Raw genomic sequence first — 14,789 nt, 5'->3', positions numbered from 1 at the left:
TGTGCAGCAGGTGAGAGAGGGAGGCGAGCAGGCAGCCTTGGTCTTTTGAGGGGGACGATGATGTCGAGACGGCTCTTGGCTGGAGCTGCAGGAATGGTTCTGATCCCCAGGGGTCACTTCGGCCCATCCCCCTGCACTCTGGCTGCCCCCCTCCACGGGGGTGGGAGGAGGCCAGGGCTGCACGAGACAGGATGCTCGAGCCCAGGCTGTCGCAGCTCTCGCGCCCTCCCATGTGGCCGGGCCACCGCCCCAACCAAAGAATCGACCTGTGCCCGCCAGCCGGCAAGCTAGCCTCGCAGCCCCGCCATCTTGCCGTGCCCCCACAGATGCTGGCCATCCCCCTCACCCTGCGCAGATGGGCCATGCGGCAGCCAGGCACCATGCGCCCCGGCAAGCCCCCCCCCGGTCCCTCCTGCCAGCCCTGGCCCTCCTCGGCCTCCTCCTGGCTCCGGGTGAGCAGTGCTGCTGCTCTCATGCAGCCCCTGTTATTGCACCCCTCTCTTGCAAAAAGAAGAGGATGACATTTGGAAAATGTAGACGAAAACTTGGTGTATTGGCACTTGGTGACTCACCTTTTTAGCTGGGGTGGGAGCTGACCCCTTCATGGTTTCAGGCCAGGACTTCTATTTGCATTTCTAAAGCATGGTGGGGTACAGCTGGAGAACAGCTGACTTGATTCCACCCCCCTTCTCTCTGTCAAGAAATAATAACTTTTTAAAACTGCAGGTGAAGGTTTTGCTCAGTCTAGAAAGCCAAAGAAAATACGTTTTTCCACAGCTTCCACTAGGAATCATCTGACTTGCTTTGTTGTTTCTCATTCTCCAAATACTTGCGTAATTTTTGAATGCCATCTAGCTATTTGCATTACAGTAATTCCCCAAATTTAGTATTTTATATTGCTGTTTCATTTTACCTGCATTTCATACTTTCCCTACTGTTAATTTTATGCATTCAATAGAGTTAAAAACATTGTCCCTCTCACTGTCTGTCATTCTAAGTCCCTCCCTGAGGTACTGCTGAAGTTTGTACTCATTTCAACTTTCCCTGACAAAGAAATCTAGGACTACATGTGTTAACAGAGTTTGCATGTGTTCTCAGTGGCATTTCTTATTAGTACTATGGGTTCTCCACAAGATTTTCTGTTATCCCCTATGATTTTTAACATCTACATGAAACCACTGCAGGAGCTAATCTGGACGTTTGGAACACACTGTCACCAACATGTCTCTCCAGTATTATACCGATGTTCAGAGGGAGTGAGAGGCTGAATGTGAGTGAATACATTGAAATCTACTTCAGGTGAGACAGAACTGCTGCTGGCTGATGTGTGAATAGATGCAGGACAGATGCTGGGGGGGAGAGTTAGAATTGCCATTAGAATATGACAATGCACATGATAAGAACATAAGAACATAAGAACAAGCCAGCTGGATCAGACCAAAGTCCATCTAGTCCAGCTCTCTGCTACTCGCAGTGGCCTACCAGGTGCCTTTGGGAGCTCACATGTAGGATGTGAACGCAATGGCCTTCTGCGGCTGTTGCTCCCGATAAAATGCTCCCATTTGCCTTTCATTATATTGTTTGTTTACAAACAGCTGAAGGGCTCAACAAAAAATTGGTTCCTTGCTTACAGAACTTGAGCCAAACTGATAGGTATTCAAGAATCAGTAATAGAAACTGATAAGTAAAGGGAAAATAATATATAATAAGATATATATTGGGGGGGAAACCCTATCCATCATTCAGTTTCTACGGTTGAGAAGAGGTAACCTTTTTGCCTTACATGTTTAAACAAGCAAACTGTCATTCAAGAGTACCTTCAACTGAAAAAGTAGCGTTTGTATTTTAATTCTCCTATTAGAAAGGAAAGCCATACTGATGTATCAATTAAAAAAACAGAAGGCAAAAACCCAAATTAGTGCAGACATTAAGGCAAATTGAAGTCTTTATAAAATCTCACTGGGGAGTTAATTATGAAAAATTTATAGAATTCCATATTTTTTTGTACAGACTATGCTTTGCTCTGTAGGATTTTCCTTACAGAAACCATTCTATTGTTTTCTGAGCATGTTATCTATTCCTAACAATTTGCCTAATCTATATTTTCCCATTTATGCCTGAAAAGGAAGTGCTACGGTTGCCAAAATGTTCAAGTTATTTCTTAGAGTAAAATCTACTATTTCCCAACAGAATTCTCACATTTATTTTTTTAAAAGATAGCCATTCCAAGGCATATTATTGATAAACATCTAGCATTAATTTATTGTGCACTAGATCCCCACAAAAATACCACACTCTTTCTGTAAATTTTATCCTTTGACAAATGCATTTAGACACTACATAACAAATGAGACCTCAACAAATAATTATATTCTATTATCCTAGATGTGTTTAAATGTTTGGTATGTTTACACTGAACATTCTATTCTTCTATATAGCTGTTATCAAGCTGAGAAATTGTGTTGATTCACTATGCTCTCCCACCCCCATTTAAACATTAATTAGCCAGAACAAACTAGACAGAGATTCCATCTTAAGAATTTCATGTGCCTCCAGATATTCCATAAAGTTGTGAATCTTGGGAATTGCAGAACATTTTTATCATCCAAATTACAATTACTTTTCGCTGAGGATCACACAAAACCACATGTGGGTACACACAAGCAGAGGATGTGATCAGATTCATAAAATCATTCTCTTAACCATCATGCATTTTATTATTAAAATAATGAGTGGTATAATGATCACACCACACTGTGATCATCATTAGCATTTGATTCTAGGATGCTAAGAATACTCGTATTAATTCCTGATTCTTTTTAAATAGGTGAATTAACCCAGAGCACTCTCAAAATCCATAATACTCCAGTGTGCATTTCTCTAACCTATAAACCCAGTTTGGAGATGATGAACTGCAGAGTCTTTTACTGCCACCTGTTTAGATGGAACAAGTGTATAACTAAAATATATTAAAGACAAATAATTTGTATAATGCTCAGTCATTCACCAGACTGACTCATTGGCTCTTTCCACACAGCAAATGTATAGTGGGTTGCAGTTGGGGTCAAATAACCCGCTTTCCTGTTTTCGCATTTGCATGCATTCATGCAGGCAGCGATTGGAGCTCACGGAAACAATGCGGGTTGCTGTGAGGCCTTCAAATGCGTAGATACGCAGGCATACACAAATGAAACCCTACAGCCATGCTGGCGTCTCACAATACCACGATACGACCATCTGCACCTGCGTGGCTATGTAGATGTAAGCCACAATTTTTTTTAAAAAAGGAAAGCATAGCCAAATAAAGTGTCTGCTGCCCAGCTGTTCAGTCGCAAGTGGCTGCAACCCAGGATTTTTCAAAAGACTCATGAATAGCGTGATTCTCAAAAAAACTGGTTTGGGGGAAATAACACAGGGCAGACTCACTTTAGGGGTAAGATCTTACAATGGATTTTTCCCTCTTCTAAACTTTTGTTTAATGACCCGTGTGGAGTGGGCCATAGATTGTTCACCAGCTGAGACAGACCAGCTGAGATGGGCACCATGTTTGGCTTCTGAGCACAAATAGATTCAAATAGAAAAGCCATTCATGATTTCATACTGCTTCTCTGAAGACTCTCCCCATCTGCAGCCACTGCTGCCTTCCTCTGCCTAATGTTCACGGTATTCTTAAAATAAAACTTCACAGTGTTTTCACAATTACTTACAAAAGTGAGGTGTCTCTCTGTCCCTTATAGATGCCTGACTCAGTGTTTGTTGATGCTGAAAGCAGGCAAACTGTTCATGCATTCACATCCTTGCATTCCATCATGGGAATTGTAACTTTGCCCATCCCAGTGACTGCCAAATTTTTATTGATAAAAGTTTCTTCCACTGAAAGAGGTGTTGTGAGGGGGTGGTGGCTAGCGTTCTTCACCAACAGAAAAATAGTAGAGGAATAGTAGAGTTTCCATAGCAATATGAGATTTTCATTTGCTTGCAGTGTGGCAATGTTATTAATATCTATTAAGGAATTAAAATATCTTTTGTATTTCACATTGTTGATGGGATGTGAATTTTTATAGGGTTTAAATGCTGTTGTGCTCCTCAACTTCAGCCTCCAGAAAGGAAATAAGTTAAAACTGGAAGCTGCTGCCAAATACTTTAATTTCTGGAAAAGTTCTGTAAATTTCATCTGCTGGGCACAGATATACAATAATATACAATAATCATTTGAGGCAACCCCAGTGAAGATCATTTCTCTAGGCTCACAGCAAGTGGTGGCAGCAAATTATAAGTACCTTTCAGATGGCAATGTATTTTACTTAAGAAACCATAAGAATCACCCTTTGCTCAATGACACTCCTAGGTGGCTACCTGTATCAGAGGATGAAATAAGGACATTAATTGAAGATCTTAAGTCCAATAAAGCTCCCGGACCGGATGGTGTGCTGGCTGAACTTCATAAACTTTTCCCCAACTGGTTGTCCCCTGTTAGCCAGATTATTCACCATGGTGAACAACTCAGGTCTAGTTCCTTCAGTGTGGACTAATGCCATTATTATTCCTCTATTCAAAAAGGGGGACCATAACTTACCTTCCAACTACAGACCAATTAATCTTTTGTCAATTTCAGGCAAATTGTATGCCAAATCTTTACTTAATCATCCTCTCACCTGGATCTTGATTAAAAAAAGCCCATTGGTATAGAACAGATCGGCTTCATGAAGGGAAAGACTACCTTGGATCATTGTTTGGTCCTGAAAACACTTATTTGCAAATACCTGTTTAAAGGAGAAACTAGCCTTTTTGTAGCTTTTATAGATCTTTAGTTTATATTTGTTTTCCTTTTTCTTTCTTAAACTTACTTTAAAAACCTTAATCTCCGGAAAGTTTAACTATAATATTGCATAAGAGCCAGGAAAGGAAACCATTGGTTACTTTAACAAAGTAACAAGATCGATTACTAGATCAGCCAAGGGAGGGAGGTGGAAAGAGAAGCTAGCAACAAGGAAGCTTCACAATAGAGTTTCAAGGAATACAGCCGCTCTGGCATGTTGGTTAGATACTGTAGCAGTCTGATTCTGAACTGTAGAAAAGCAACAACAGCTAAACATGCAGACATTAACACTTTTTCCCCTTCTTTCTCCCATTCTCACTAATTGTTTATACTTACTAACTACAAGAACAGTTTTCCTGCAGAAAGTAAGACAGGAAGAAATGTCAGCTTAAACCCACTTTTACCCAAACAGAAGTCCTCTTTCAAGGGGAAATAAAGTTCACCTCACCCCAAATTAAAAGAAATGGCTGTTATTATTGGCATATAGTCTTCCCCAAAGAAACAGCAAACACAACCAGAAGTAAGGACAAACATTTCGCCTGCATCTGTGACTGGCATCTTCAGAGGTGTATTAGAGAGGAAAGTCTGTTACACACTGTGTCCAGTGAGAAGGGAATGTTTAGTGGGGTATGCCAGCCACAGATGGAGGTGAAATGTTAGGAACAAGATCCACCAGACCACAGCCACACAACCCGGAAAACCCACCACAACCAGTTGAATCTGGCCATGAAAACCTTCAACAATATATTCCTCATTAATTCAGACCAAAGTTAAGGGAGGTTTTTCCCTCCCAGATTAACAAAATTATCACGATGCCTGTGCACTTTTATGGGTCCGAAAATGGATAACTTCAGAGGACAATACTCTATTGAATCCAGAAGGCTTTAATAACAAAGTTGGGTGACATGAATATTTATGGCCAGCAAACAAAACAAGCACGTATGAAATTAATTATCATTTAATTAAAAAACCACTTATAAAAATTGGGAATTATTATAAATATAACTTTACCAAAAAATACGTCACTGAGTCTCCAGAACAGAAAGCTGTTTAAATACACAAAACGCTAACAACAAACCATGGATTACCTATAGAGACTTAATCTTATGGGAAAATGAGAGCCCAGAGTAAAAGAGAGAGCAAGCATAGAAATAGAAAGAGACCAGTGTCACTGGTTCACTTATCAGCACATCTTTCAACAATTTAAGCTAGACTTCAAAGACTGGCGATTAAATAAAAACTAATAGAAATAGATGAGATAGTTTTAATGGACAACAAAAAACTGATAAGTGGGACTTATAAATTATTATTAACTTTAATAACAGAAACAGAAATAGTTAAAGAAGTTATGATAAAATGGGCTCAAGACTTAAACAAGAACATCTTACTGCAGGATTGGGAAGATGCTTTTAAAATCTATAGTAAATTTTCAGCCAGCCTGGAATTGAGAGAATTTTTTTTTGAAAATACTACACACATGGAACCTCACACCACAACTATTAGCTAAAATTTACAATAATAATAATTTTCTATGTTGGAAATGCCACTAAAGTATAGGATCTTTTTTTCATATGTGGTGGGGATGCCCAAAGATTAAGAAATTCTGAACAAGAATCCACAAGATATCATTGAAAATATTAAACATCAAATTTGAGAATACACTAGAATTGCACTTGCTAGGCTTAGGCATTAAGAAAATTCCAAATACGAACATTAATCTGTTTTTATATATTTCAATAGCAGCTAGACTAACAATAGCGAAGACATGGAGACTGGACAAGTGCCCAGAATTAGAAGATTGGTTTTCAAGACTCACAGATTTTTTTCTACATAGACAAGATATTCATTCACAAGAATCAAAGATTTACCTTTCAGTAAATTCCCAAAAACTTGGAAAGACTTTATAATATACTTGGAAAACAATAATAATGATCAATGGATTATGAAAATGTTACAAGGATAATATAGAAAGAGAAATTATGAAATAATAGTGAAATCAGAAGAATATTTGTATCAAAGTTAAATCTTACCTTGGCAATTTTTGAAACCGGACGGGAGATTCTTTAATCAAGCAGGGGAAGCCACCCCTATAGTTTGTAGAATAAATACATTTTTTTCTTTCTCTCTCTCTCACTCTCTCTCCTTTTTCTTTTCTCCTTTCTTCTCTTCCCTTTACTTCTTCCCTCTCTTCTTTCTCCCTTTCTCAATTTTTCATCTCCCACTGTTTTTCACCCTTTACACACTATTCCTTGCTCTCCTTTTCAACCCTCTCCATCTCTCTTAATTGTATGTTAACTGCTATGTCAATAATTAATTGTTTGCATGTTGCTTCTATGTTGTTTACTATTTAATGCAATTTCCTTCCTCAATTGTTCATCATAATGAAATGTTTATATGTATGTTGTTTTTATGTCGCTCATTATATAAGGTAACTAATAAAAACACTTGTGGGGGGAGAACCAATTCGGGCATTTAAGTCACCTGCAATTAAAATTAGCGGTATTCCATAGACATTTGGGTTACGTATTGTTTTAAAGCACTCCAGTTCTGTTCTAGTTGTGCTTTCTTAGACATGGGAGGCAAGTACACATTTATAACAATTAGACTGGCCTCTGCCCAAGTTATGTGGATAGACATGACTAATTGAGCAAACTGAGTTTCAGGGAACATTTTGCATTTATAGAAGTGGATATTAATACACTTAGGCCTCTTTTCATTCTACCAACTTCGTTGGTGTTGCACCCAAGTTATACCTCTGAAAGCCGTCGAGCTCAGGAGGGTGGTCTGTCCATGTTTGTTGTGGGGCAATGATATTAAAGTCCTGTTGAAGGAAGGGGACATCTATATAGGAAGTGAGGCAGTGATACCATCCTGCTACATTCCAGAAGATAAGTTTAATGTATCCATTTTCACAGTTTTCATTGCAATTTAACAATAGTCATTGAGCTGAGTGTTCATCTGTGGACATAACGAGGGGCGGTTGTATATTGTCTGTCTTTACTTTGGTCGATTCTGTATAATTTTTATGAATCCCTATTTGATTAGCTTGATTGTCAATTGTGATCAAATTGAGATGGCCTGTTTTATCTATAAAGATTCATCCACTGTTTTTAGATTGTCTATTGACATAGGATAGTTTCTCCTTAAGGGTAGATGTTAAATCATTATTTTCTTTGGTGAACTTTATCCCTTGATCAAATTGTGAGTTTTCAAGTTCCAATAATGTCAGCTCTTTAGCCCAGGACTTTCCAGACTTCTTTTCCCACTTCAAACTTTTGAGGACATAGGAGTCCAACTCTAGATCATACTGATTCTGCTTTAGGTTTCCCTGCAATGTACTGCCTCTTGGCCTAGGTGATGATGAGGCTTCCTTTTCTGTAGGCACCTTCTGATCATGAATGGGAGGAGATAGCATCAGTAAATTGAGTCCATCTTTGTGTGGATAATTTTGTAGATCAATGCACTCTGGTGCATTGCTATAATTCCCTGCATACCTACATATAATTATCACGTTCTTTCTCTCCATTCTCCTTGCTCTCTTTTATAGGTGTCTGGTGATATCTTATCCTTTCTATTTTGTTTGTTTCCAGTATGTTCTTAGAGTTTTGATTGGCCTCAGAGAGTCATTTATTGCAATTAATTAATTCTTGTTTTGGTGTCTCCAGTCTCATAATGATATCCATCTGATCTGCCTTGAGTGATGCCAGATATGTTTGCTTATTTTGTAAAATCTGATCATTATCTCTGTTCGTTCTCAGTATGTTGTTCATTTTGACTGGCATAAGAATTCCTTGTAACTAGTTGTTGCAATAACATCTTCTCTGGGGGAATTAACTTGGCTTTTTGTTATTTTTTATTTAACCTGGATATTAATGGCCAGAGCAAGGCGTTGTTAAATATTCACCTAAAAAGAATCTTCCTTCTAGCATTTTTCTTTATGGTCATTAAAATTGGGAGAATATGATTTGAGTAAAAAGTCAGAGTTATTCTTTTCCTCTGGTTGAGTAGGGAGTATTTCTATAGTCTTCAAATCACAGCGTATAGCTATCCTTCTCAATAAATCTTTCAAATACCTTTCCACCCATTGTTTATCAGACATTGTGAAGAGGAGGTTCTGCTATTCTCAAATTCCAGACAGATCTTATTTGTTGCAAACATTGGTTGTGACGGTTTTTCAATTTCATTAAATATCAGTCCCTTTTCATCTGAAGTTGTCAGTTTCTGCCTCCTAAATTGCATTTGGTTCTTTTATTTTGGGAACAGAGTCTATTTTATTATTTAAAATTTGTATTGCTTTAAATATCTTCTCCACCATTTCAGCTGTCAGCAAGAGCAATTGGGCATACCCAGCTGCATTGGTTGCTGCAGCATACTTGTTTGTGAGTAGCTCCTCCTCCACAATAGAAGTTCTGTCTCCTGTATTTTTATTTTTGTTCATTTCTACGGGTGTTGGTTGTAGGGGAACTCTCTTCATCTCCCTCAGCCTGTAATACTCCATAGCGATTTGTTGTCGATATTTGTACTAAATAAAATTTGTCAACCTTTGTCTGCTTGGCTTTGGAGGAGATACCCTTCTCATTATCTCTCCCACGTTTTTATGACCCATAGTAGGTTAATTTGCTGTTTCTCTGTCTCCTCATAATATAACAGCCCAAAGATAGCATACAACTTTACTCCCACTATATTTATGGCAATAGAGAGAAAATAAATTCTGTGCTTATCTGAAAAGAGTGACGGAAAGCAAAAAACAAACTGCCTCACACGGACGTGCCGGAACCGGAACCGGAACCAATCCGTAGCCATGATCATATATCCCAGGCCCTCTCTCACGCTCATAGAGACATCACAGTCCCTTTTAATAATCATCTTTCTGCCACTGTGCAGAGCTATTGTGACTGAAGACTCAAACACTGCTTCATTCACATGCTGCCACCAGCTATTCATATCTATATCTATAGGCAAACATTTTAGCTTGTGTGTGTGTGTTCCGCTTTCCCTGCAGCCATACACATCTATCCCACAGGGTTAAACAAATGAGGAGTTAACTTATATTTATGGTTTGAATGTGACATTGAAGTAAATCAGGTAGAGGTTACAAATTTTCTTTTCAGTTCAACTTCTGAACTACTTCCCTGTTCAGGCATTGGGATTCTTCCATATAAATTGACCTGTCTTCAGTCAGCATTATGCTGCTCTTCTGCCACAACTTCACTCAGCCAATCTCACTCCCAAATGAACTGAGTTTTGTTTTCAACAGCCTCTTTCTCTCAACATTGGTGGTTTTTGGACAGGTGGAACATAAACCTTTTAAAGAGCAGGAATCCCAAATTAATATATGAGAAATGTGTAACAGTTGAATGATAGCAAACCATAAGATTGAGTAATCTACATTTAAGAGATGCTGGTGAAAGCATGTTCTGGACTTCAATCTTGCACTTGTAAAATGTACTGCTTCTCAAACTCTAAGGACCAATGTGTGTGAGGAAGTTGCCTTTAGAAGACTGAAATTGTTATACTTCCCGGAAACAAAGCAGTATACGAACAGCAGCTCACCATGGGCGATTTCCTTCACATTGCTGCAACCCTTGGGAAGGGGGTAGAAGCACAGAATCATGAAGAAGATCCTTTAGCTCTTATGACAGGTCATTGCACACCAGTGGCTTGCTACATGGAGGCAGTTGCAACAAAGCATATAGTCTCAAGCAGTTTTGATGTAGCAGCCATTTTGTGTGCACTGGTCTCAGAAAGAGACAAATATTACCTCAAAGCTCTAAGCAACTAGCTAAGAATTCATGAAACTGATTTTAGGCAATAAAATAAAAATGCTTCAATTCTGAATGTTTAAGACCTGAACTGACATAATATCTATTTGTACAGGAGCAACACTGGAAACAGAACACTGGCTGCATCTCTGTACATAGCACTGATTTGAATATGCAAGAGGAAGGGGGGGGGGTTATGATTTCTTCATGAAAGGCATTCATGGCTCACCGTAAGTGTGCTGACATTTACTGTTTTGGAAGTGCTTACTGTTACCATGGTACTACAGATCCAGTGGGGAACTGCAGAAGCTATGACTCCCCATCGATATATAAAGCAGCTGGAGGCAATTCTTCATCAAAATCTGAGTATTTCTAAGATCCAGCAGAGTAAAAGTTCTATGCAGAGGTTTCAGTAATGATGTTATATCATGGCTAAATGTTAGGGTTGGTCAGACTATACCTCTGCTGAGATGCCACCATATCAAAAAGAAATGAGACTATTTAAATGCAAGACTGAAGAGGCAGTGGAAAATTGTGAAAATGAAACTAAGTCAACATATCACCACAGGGAGCGGGTTACACTGTACTATGCAAGAGAAATAAAACAATGTAAATGCATGTTCCCCTGGACATAAACAGGCCCACTGAGGCTAGAAACTGTACCCAAATTTATGATACACATAATATATACCCCTCACATAGGCCATTTATTTCTGCTAGATAGCTATTAACTAAAATTAACATGCAAAAATGTTTGCTAATGGATCATTTAGGACTTATATACAATGAGAAAGGCAAAGATATTCAAGGTTAATGTTGGTATAGTGTGTTCTTGATGGTGTGTTGTGGACTATATGGATTCTAATATCTATGAATAATCTTGCATGCTCTCTCTTCGCTACTACCCTGATGCTGGAAATTGGCATGGTTCTTCAGCAGAAAGTCAGGTGTCTGGTGTACATATGAGAAACCACAATAAAAGGCGTAACATGATAAAAGTTACTCTGTTTCTGAAATACATTGCTATTACACAAAAAGATGTCATTGGTAAATCAACTTGAAATTAAGACACAGGTAAAGCTGAAATGATTAAAGAGCTGAAGAGCTGACATGAAAGAAAAGTGACAAGTTGTGGAGAAGCTCTTGATAAACATTTGGTTCCTCGTATGTTTGAGGGTTATCAGGGGAAAGCTGGCTTCTTTAGGAAGTGATCCAATTTGGAGAAGAAGAATGGGAGGAGTAATATTAGTCTTTTATATCAGAAACAGCTTTGTATTTATGATCTATAATGAACTGAGACATGACTGCTTACGAAAAGCAGATAACATATTCCTTGCCAAGTCATGTCAAACTAGACTGAATGCAGCCATTAGGGTGTAACAGCACAGGAAAGGAGATCTGATGGATTACCTCTGGACATGAGAGTGAAAGGCTGTGTGAAAGGTAGCATACATAGCTAAGCCTGGCACTGCCCCCCTTCCATTCAAGAAGGGAATGCCCACATTAACAGGTGAGACTTCAAAGAACTGGGGGGGTCAATGATTTTTCTCACACCTGAGAAATTTTTATAAGTCCTTGACAAGGTCACAATTCTCTCTGTATTTCATTGCCTTGAATTAAAGTCAAGGCAATTGCATAGCTGCAATGGGATGGGGGTGCCACGCCCTGGGCACACCATTGAGGTCACGTGGGGGTGGAAAATTGCCACACACATCCCTCCCCCTCCCCACTTACCTTAGTTCAGGGAGGCATCTGCAGGAGTTGGGGCTCGCAAGGTCTCCTGGGAAGTGTAGTTCCCAACAGGCTGCTTCTTCAGCTGGCTGCTCTTTGCAGCCAGCTGAACTAAGGTAAATGGGAGGGGTGGGGGCATGGGAATAGGGTGCCGCAGGGGGTGGGGGCAGGCACCATTTTGCCCTGGGCACCATCCCCCCCCCCTCCCCTGCCACTGAGTCAAGGATCAGCTTCTTCCACCTAGGATATTTTTCTCTCCCTTGCTCAAAAGGGAGGGATCTCAATTAAATGTTTTAGCATTGCCTCCCATCTTCATACTACAATAGGCTGACCAGCCGTCCCACTTTTGGTGGGACTGTCACGCCTTTGGACAATTTGTCCCGTGTCCCACGGGTTCTACAAATTGTCCCGATTTTTGGGAGGCTGCTGCACTGCCTTGGGGGCGCAAGGCAGTGCAGCAGCCTCCCCGTGCTGATCGCCAGGAGTGCGGGCTTAAGCTTTGCCGTTTGCCACCCTGTCACAGGGCGGCAAACGGCAAGCCCCAGAAGCCTGTGCACTTCTGCGGCCGCGCGCACACACGGCCGCTTCCCCGTCTTGCATCTCAAAGGTGACCATCTGGTCACTGTATACTACAACTGGGCAAAAATATAGCTGATTAAAACAGAAAAGATACATGAATGTGACCAGATCCTATGTGCAGTGCATTCACAGTATTAAGATTCCACCCCAAAGTCTAATGGTTTAGAGGTGACCAGACAAGTCACAGTTCCTGAAGTGATACTTTTGGTGACCCAAACCCTTGGCACAATGTGTAGAAGCTGAAATGTTGAGGTCAAGACAGACCAAGACAGAATTTGTCAACGTAGCATAATAGTTACAACCTTAAATATTAATATCTAACTTTATAAGTTACTTAAGAAATTGTAATAAAGCAAACATCTAATTTGCACATTTGAAAAAACAAATGCTTTTAAGCACAATTTTCCATTTTGCTGGCAGTGCCACTTTCTGCCACTAGATGGTGACATTATCTATGATACAATAATTAAGTTCTATCAAGACACACAACCAACACCATGTGGTGATTTTAAAGAAACATTACCTTCTTCTGCAAAACAGCCCATGGCTGATCCTGACAGGCTCAGGCTAACTTGGGCTATCCAGGATGCTTCAATATCTACACCTACATTAACAGAATATTAAAAAGACATCCTTAAACCGTTGCCCCCACTTTCTTTTTAAGCACCTTGTTACATTTACAGTCAGAACAGCTAAAGATTGGTTTTTTCTAGGATATATTATATGTGTTAGTGAACTTAAAATGTTCCTCCCAAAAGAGCTCTCATCAGTGTGCATGATCTTTCTCCTACCCACATTTTATCCTTAGAACAGTTCTTTGAAGCCAGCTAGAGTGAGGCATAATGATTAGCCCAAGTGAGTTTCATGGTCGAGTGGAGATCTGAACACAGGTTTACCCTCTCCTAATCTGGACTCCAAACACAATACCATGATGGCTCCAAACCAGGGGGTGTTAGATGGTCAGAATTGGCTAGATCAACAACCGGGCGGGGGGGGGGGGATCAGAAAATATGCTGTTATTTAAAAGAGATATTGGAAAGGTAAAAAATTAACCTGTTTTGTAAAATTCTTAAGTAGAGTAGGGGATGAGTTCCTAATAAAATGCTGCATTTTAACCAGAGTGGCAAATACAACTGATTAAGGAGAAGCTAACAGTATGAGTGGTTAGAAATTTACTACCTATGGAGGTTTGGATGGAGCACCAGAGAAATATATTATTAGAGAGTAATAGGCATGTATACATTTTCGGTATTAAGTGATGAGATAGTGTTAAGATAAGAATATATCTGGGAATGCCAAAAGTAGCAGACTGAGTGCAAGAATCTGTCTAAGACATGAAGCAGGGGAAGAAAGCTCTTGCTGTGGGAAGAGATGGGGCTTTGCAGGTTTGCCATGATGGATGGGAAGTTTTTTCCATGGATCCCTTCCCCCACACACCGCTCCTGTTTTATAGTGAGTAAGGGGCTTGATGAGCTGCCACCACTCTAACTCTAGGGCTTTACTGGAAAAGGACCGCAAGCACATACCCTGTCCCCCTCCAAGTCAATTCCCTTTTCAAAGACCAAAGAAGAGACTTCCCGCTCTTTGTTTTCATTGCCCATCAGCTTGTTGATGACTGAAGGGAGGAATTTTCCTCCATTTTCCAAAGCCCAATCGTAAGGTCTTTGCTGAGACCTGCAAGCTCAATCGTAAGGTCTTTGCTGCAAGACCTGCAGGCTTTGCTGAGACCTGCAAGCTGCTCATTTTTCAGCCTTAGGCCTAGGATCTTGACGTCTGCACACTACTGCTAAGGTGAGGTGCAAGATCAGTGTCATAGATGATATCTGAAAAGTTTTAGTCAGCTCTGGACTCCTGTTCATCTGCCTGAAAGAAAGAAAAACAGCAAGACCACACAGCAA

The sequence above is a fragment of the Sphaerodactylus townsendi genome, linkage group LG05 (genome assembly GCF_021028975.2).
Source record: "Sphaerodactylus townsendi isolate TG3544 linkage group LG05, MPM_Stown_v2.3, whole genome shotgun sequence".
Taxonomy (NCBI): domain Eukaryota; kingdom Metazoa; phylum Chordata; class Lepidosauria; order Squamata; family Sphaerodactylidae; genus Sphaerodactylus; species Sphaerodactylus townsendi.
The sequence above is the reverse complement of the archived record's forward strand: the minus strand, read 5'-3'. Positions refer to the sequence as shown.